The sequence below is a fragment of the Stegostoma tigrinum genome, unplaced genomic scaffold (assembly GCF_030684315.1).
Source record: "Stegostoma tigrinum isolate sSteTig4 unplaced genomic scaffold, sSteTig4.hap1 scaffold_359, whole genome shotgun sequence".
Taxonomy (NCBI): Eukaryota; Metazoa; Chordata; class Chondrichthyes; order Orectolobiformes; family Stegostomatidae; genus Stegostoma; species Stegostoma tigrinum.
The window spans coordinates 90,001-97,500 of NW_026728287.1; positions in this window are offsets into that span (position 1 = coordinate 90,001).

A 7,500-nucleotide genomic window follows, 5' to 3' on the forward strand; every position below is an offset into this window, starting at 1 on the left:
GCGTTCAAAAGTTCGACTGTTAGCGTTCAAAAGTTCGACAAAGTGTTCGCATGTTCGACAAAGTGTTCAAAATTCGACAAAGTGTTCGAAATTCGACAAAGTGTTCAAAATTCGACAAAGTGTTCAAAATTCGACAAAGTGTTCAAAATTCGACAAAGTGTTCAAAATCCGACCTCCGAGAGCTCTTTGGCATGCACACGAGTTCCAAATTGCCGCCCACCGTCTTTGGAACCGTTCCTCGGGCCTGTCTCAAAGTGGTCCCGAGCCGCCATTTTGTTCTAAAAAACGTGTTCCCGAAAATCTCCGGGTACCCCGCCAACCCCCCCGGCCGAAAATGACGAGTTGCACTTTGGGGGCGAATTTGAAATTTCAGTCCGACGATGAGGCACCGAAAGCCCGCAAACGGTACTCGGATCGTCCCCCTTGCCGACTTCCGTGATTTTTCAAAGTTAAAGTTTTCGGGCTGCGGACACTTTATTGCAACGGGGCAAGGCGCCGGGGCGAATTCCCACCCCTCCAGCGGGGCCCTGGAACTCCAACCCGGCGTGGATTTTCGGATTTTTCCCCTTCCCCACCGACTTTCCTCCGCTGACACTTAGAATTTTTTTTGACACTTAGAATTTTTTTTGACACTTAGAATTTTTTTGACACTTAGAATTTTTTTTGACACTTAGAATTTTTTTTGACACTTAGAATTTTTTTTGACACTTAGAATTTTTTTGACACTTAGAATTTTTTTGACACTTAGAATTTTTTTGACACTTAGAATTTTTTTTGACACTTAGAATTTTTTTGACACTTAGAATTTTTTTTGACACTTAGAATTTTTTTGACACTTAGAATTTTTTTTGACACTTAGAATTTTTTTTGACACTTAGAATTTTTTTTGACACTTAGAATTTTTTTGACACTTAGAATTTTTTTTGACACTTAGAATTTTTTTCTAAGTTTTTCCTTCTGGTTACTGACTTCCCTCGTCGGGCACGGGGATTTTCGACTTCCTCCTCCCGACCGAGGGGCCTCATTTTCGGGCATTTTCCTCAGATTTCCAAGCATTTTTAGACACTTTTCCCGACTTTTCCTGCTTACTGATTTCACACTTTTGGCCATTTTTATGCATTTTCCCGACTTTTCCTGCTTACTGATTTCACACTTTTGGCCATTTTTATGCATTTTCCCGACTTTTCCTGCTTACTGATTTCACACTTTTGGCCATTTTTAAGCATTTTCCTGGTTACTGATTTCACGCTTTTGGACATTTTCGGAGGTTCTGACGGCTTTTTCGCCTTACTGCTTCGGACATTTCGGGCACTTGGCTGACTTTTCCCGCTTACTCCTTCCGGGCTTTTACTCATTTTCGGAGGTTCTGACGGCTTTTTCGCCTTACTGCTTCGGACATTTCGGGCACTTGGCTGACTTTTCCCGCTTACTCCTTCCGGGCTTTTACTCATTTTCGGAGGTTCTGACGGCTTTTTCGCCTTACTGCTTCGGACATTTCGGGCACTTGGCTGACTTTTCCCGCTTACTCCTTCCGGGCTTTTACTCATTTTCGGAGGTTCTGACGGCTTTTTCGCCTTACTGCTTCGGACATTTCGGGCACTTGGCTGACTTTTCCCGCTTACTCCTTCCGGGCTTTTACTCATTTTCGGAGGTTCTGACGGCTTTTTCGCCTTACTGCTTCGGACATTTCGGGCACTTGGCTGACTTTTCCCGCTTACTCCTTCCGGGCTTTTACTCATTTTCGGAGGTTCCGACGGCTTTTTCGCCTTACTGCTTCGGACATTTCGGGCACTTTGCTGACTTCTCCACCTTACTCCTTCCGGGCTTTTACTCATTTTCGGAGGTTCCGACGGCTTTTTCGCCTTACTGCTTCGGGCACTTTGCTGACCTTTTCCCGCTTACCCCTTTCAAGGTTTTGGACGTCTCCGGTCGGGTCCGCGCCCCTCGCCCGGGCCGGAACGCCTCCCCGCCGGCCGAGTTCCTCGGGGTCGCCCCCTCGCCCGGGAAAAACCGCTCCCCGCCGTCCCACAGCACTCCGACTCGGCCAGGCAGCCTCACGGGCACAGCGACTCCTGCCCACCTCGGGAACCGACGCCCCGCTCGGGCTCAGGCTCCGAAAAACCACCACAGCGGGGCAGCTACCCTCAATGCAGCCGAAATTCAAACTCCTCCCCTCCGAAAGGCGCGCCTCACCCGGCCACGGCCTCGGAACTGCTCCCCTTCCTCGGGATCGGCCCCTCGCCCGGGAAAACCCGCTCCCCGCCGTCCCACAGCACTCCGACTCGGCCAGGCAGCCTCACGGGCACAGCGACTCCTGCCCACCTCGGGAACCGACGCCCCGCTCGGGCTCAGGCTCCAAAAACCCACAACAGCGGGCAGCTACCCTCAATGCAGCCGAAATTCAAATCCCTCCCCTTCGAGAGGCGCGCCTCACCCGGCCACGGCCTCCAAATCGCTCCCCTTAGGCGAAAATTAAGCCCCCGTGGCCGATAATACCCCTCCTTGATCGTGCACAAGGGCAGCTCCAAGTTGAACGGGCTCAGGCTCCAAAAACCCACAACAGCGGGCAGCTACCCTCAATGCAGCCGAAATTCAAATCCCTCCCCTTCGAGAGGCGCGCCTCACCCGGCCACGGCCTCCAAATCGCTCCCCTTAGGCGAAAATTAAGCCCCCGTGGCCGATAATACCCCTCCTTGATCGTGCACAAGGGCAGCTCCAAGTTGAACGGGCTCAGGCTCCAAAAACCCACAACAGCGGGCAGCTACCCTCAATGCAGCCGAAATTCAAATCCCTCCCCTTCGAAAGGCGCGCCTCACCCGGCCACGGCCTCCAAATCGCTCCCCTTAGGCGAAAATTAAGCCCCCGTGGCCGATAATACCCCTCCTTGATCGTGCACAAGGGCAGCTCCAAGTTGAACGGGCTCAGGCTCCAAAAACCCACAACAGCGGGCAGCTACCCTCAATGCAGCCGAAATTCAAATCCCTCCCCTTCGAAAGGCGCGCCTCACCCGGCCACGGCCTCCAAATCGCTCCCCTTAGGCGAAAATTAAGCCCCCGTGGCGGATAATACCCCTCCTTGATCGTGCACAAGGGCAGCTCCAAGTTGAACGGAGAAGTCAGTAACCAACCAAAAATAAGCTTGGTTACTGATTTCTCCCGTTGGTTACTGACTTCTCCCTTTGGTTACTGATTTCTCCCGTTGGTTACTCATTTCTCTTGTTGGTTACTGATTTCTCCCGTTGGTTACTGACTTCTCCCTTTGGTTACTGATTTCTCCCGTTGGTTACTGACTTCTCCCGTTGGTTACTCATTTCTCCCGTTGGTTACTCATTTCTCCCGTTGGTTACTCATTTCTCCTGTTGGTTACTGATTTCTTGGTTACTCATTTCTCTTCTTGGTTACTCATTTCTCCTGTTGGTTACTGATTTCTTGGTTACTCATTTCTCTTCTTGGTTACTCATTTCCCTTTCTGACACTTAGAATTTTTTTTGACACTTAGAATTTTTTTTGACACTTAGAATTTTTTTTGACACTTAGAATTTTTTTTGACACTTAGAATTTTTTTGACACTTAGAATTTTTTTTGACACTTAGAATTTTTTTTGACACTTAGAATTTTTTTTGACACTTAGAATTTTTTTTGACACTTAGAATTTTTTTTGACACTTAGAATTTTTTTTGACACTTAGAATTCTTTTTGACACTTAGAATTTTTTTTGACACTTAGAATTTTTTTGACACTTAGAATTTTTTTGACACTTAGAATTCTTTTTGACACTTAGAATTTTTTTTGACACTTAGAATTTTTTTTGACACTTAGAATTTTTTTTGACACTTAGAATTTTTTTCTAAGTTTTTCCTTCTGGTTACTGACTTCCCTCGTCGGGCACGGGGATTTTCGACTTCCTCCTCCCGACCGAGGGGCCTCATTTTCGGGCATTTTCCTCAGATTTCCAAGCATTTTTAGACACTTTTCCCGACTTTTCCTGCTTACTGATTTCACACTTTTGGCCATTTTTATGCATTTTCCTGGTTACTGATTTCACGCTTTTGGACATTTTCGGAGGTTCCGACGGCTTTTTCGCCTTACTGCTTCGGGCACTTTGCTGACCTTTTCCCGCTTACCCCTTTCAAGGTTTTGGACGTCTCCGGTCGGGTCCGCGCCCCTCGCCCGGGCCGGAACGCCTCCCCGCCGGCCGAGTTCCTCGGGGTCGCCCCCTCGCCCGGGAAAAACCGCTCCCCGCCGTCCCACAGCACTCCGACTCGGCCAGGCAGCCTCACGGGCACAGCGACTCCTGCCCACCTCGGGAACCGACGCCCCGCTCGGGCTCAGGCTCCGAAAAACCACCACAGCGGGGCAGCTACCCTCAATGCAGCCGAAATTCAAACTCCTCCCCTCCGAAAGGCGCGCCTCACCCGGCCACGGCCTCGGAACTGCTCCCCTTCCTCGGGATCGGCCCCTCGCCCGGGAAAACCCGCTCCCCGCCGTCCCACAGCACTCCGACTCGGCCAGGCAGCCTCACGGGCACAGCGACTCCTGCCCACCTCGGGAACCGACGCCCCGCTCGGGCTCAGGCTCCGAAAACCCACAACAGCGGGCAGCTACCCTCAATGCAGCCGAAATTCAAATTCCTCCCCTCCGAAAGGCGCGCCTCACCCGGCCACGGCCTCCAAATCGCTCCCCTTCCTCGGGATCGCCCCCTCGCCCGGGAAAACCCGCTCCCCGCCGTCCCACAGCACTCCGACTCGGCCAGGCAGCCTCACGGGCACAGCGACTCCTGCCCACCTCGGGAACCGACGCCCCGCTCGGGCTCAGGCTCCGAAAAACCACCACAGCGGGGCAGCTACCCTCAATGCAGCCGAAATTCAAATTCCTCCCCTTCGAGAGGCGCGCCTCACCCGGCCACGGCCTCCAAATCGCTCCCCTTAGGCGAAAATTAAGCCCCCGTGGCGGATAATACCCCTCCTTGATCGTGCACAAGGGCAGCTCCAAGTTGAACGGAGAAGTCAGTAACCAACCAAAAATAAGCTTGGTTACTGATTTCTCCCGTTGGTTACTGACTTCTCCCTTTGGTTACTGATTTCTCCCGTTGGTTACTCATTTCTCTTGTTGGTTACTGATTTCTCCCGTTGGTTACTGACTTCTCCCTTTGGTTACTGATTTCTCCCGTTGGTTACTGACTTCTCCCGTTGGTTACTCATTTCTCCCGTTGGTTACTCATTTCTCCCGTTGGTTACTCATTTCTCCTGTTGGTTACTGATTTCTTGGTTACTCATTTCTCTTCTTGGTTACTCATTTCTCCTGTTGGTTACTGATTTCTTGGTTACTCATTTCTCTTCTTGGTTACTCATTTCCCTTTCTGACACTTAGAATTTTTTTTGACACTTAGAATTCTTTTTGACACTTAGAATTTTTTTTGACACTTAGAATTTTTTTTGACACTTAGAATTTTTTTTGACACTTAGAATTTTTTTGACACTTAGAATTTTTTTTGACACTTAGAATTTTTTTTGACACTTAGAATTTTTTTTGACACTTAGAATTTTTTTTGACACTTAGAATTTTTTTGACACTTAGAATTTTTTTTGACACTTAGAATTTTTTTTGACACTTAGAATTTTTTTTGACACTTAGAATTTTTTTTGACACTTAGAATTTTTTTTGACACTTAGAATTTTTTTTGACACTTAGAATTCTTTTTGACACTTAGAATTTTTTTTGACACTTAGAATTTTTTTGACACTTAGAATTTTTTTGACACTTAGAATTCTTTTTGACACTTAGAATTTTTTTTGACACTTAGAATTTTTTTTGACACTTAGAATTCTTTTTGACACTTAGAATTTTTTTTGACACTTAGAATTTTTTTGACACTTAGAATTTTTTTGACACTTAGAATTCTTTTTGACACTTAGAATTTTTTTTGACACTTAGAATTTTTTTTGACACTTAGAATTTTTTTTGACACTTAGAATTTTTTTCTAAGTTTTTCCTTCTGGTTACTGACTTCCCTCGTCGGGCACGGGGATTTTCGACTTCCTCCTCCCGACCGAGGGGCCTCATTTTCGGGCATTTTCCTCAGATTTCCAAGCATTTTTAGACACTTTTCCCGACTTTTCCTGCTTACTGATTTCACACTTTTGGCCATTTTTATGCATTTTCCTGGTTACTGATTTCACGCTTTTGGACATTTTCGGAGGTTCCGACGGCTTTTTCGCCTTACTGCTTCGGGCACTTTGCTGACCTTTTCCCGCTTACCCCTTTCAAGGTTTTGGACGTCTCCGGTCGGGTCCGCGCCCCTCGCCCGGGCCGGAACGCCTCCCCGCCGGCCGAGTTCCTCGGGGTCGCCCCCTCGCCCGGGAAAAACCGCTCCCCGCCGTCCCACAGCACTCCGACTCGGCCAGGCAGCCTCACGGGCACAGCGACTCCTGCCCACCTCGGGAACCGACGCCCCGCTCGGGCTCAGGCTCCGAAAAACCACCACAGCGGGGCAGCTACCCTCAATGCAGCCGAAATTCAAACTCCTCCCCTCCGAAAGGCGCGCCTCACCCGGCCACGGCCTCGGAACTGCTCCCCTTCCTCGGGATCGGCCCCTCGCCCGGGAAAACCCGCTCCCCGCCGTCCCACAGCACTCCGACTCGGCCAGGCAGCCTCACGGGCACAGCGACTCCTGCCCACCTCGGGAACCGACGCCCCGCTCGGGCTCAGGCTCCAAAAACCCACAACAGCGGGCAGCTACCCTCAATGCAGCCGAAATTCAAATTCCTCCCCTCCGAAAGGCGCGCCTCACCCGGCCACGGCCTCCAAATCGCTCCCCTTCCTCGGGATCGCCCCCTCGCCCGGGAAAACCCGCTCCCCGCCGTCCCACAGCACTCCGACTCGGCCAGGCAGCCTCACGGGCACAGCGACTCCTGCCCACCTCGGGAACCGACGCCCCGCTCGGGCTCAGGCTCCGAAAAACCACCACAGCGGGGCAGCTACCCTCAATGCAGCCGAAATTCAAATTCCTCCCCTTCGAGAGGCGCGCCTCACCCGGCCACGGCCTCGGAACTGCTCCCCTTCCTCGGGATCGGCCCCTCGCCCGGGAAAACCCGCTCCCCGCCGTCCCACAGCACTCCGACTCGGCCAGGCAGCCTCACGGGCACAGCGACTCCTGCCCACCTCGGGAACCGACGCCCCGCTCGGGCTCAGGCTCCAAAAACCCACAACAGCGGGCAGCTACCCTCAATGCAGCCGAAATTCAAATCCCTCCCCTTCGAAAGGCGCGCCTCACCCGGCCACGGCCTCCAAATCGCTCCCCTTAGGCGAAAATTAAGCCCCCGTGGCCGATAATACCCCTCCTTGATCGTGCACAAGGGCAGCTCCAAGTTGAACGGGCTCAGGCTCCAAAAACCCACAACAGCGGGCAGCTACCCTCAATGCAGCCGAAATTCAAATCCCTCCCCTTCGAAAGGCGCGCCTCACCCGGCCACGGCCTCCAAATCGCTCCCCTTAGGCGAAA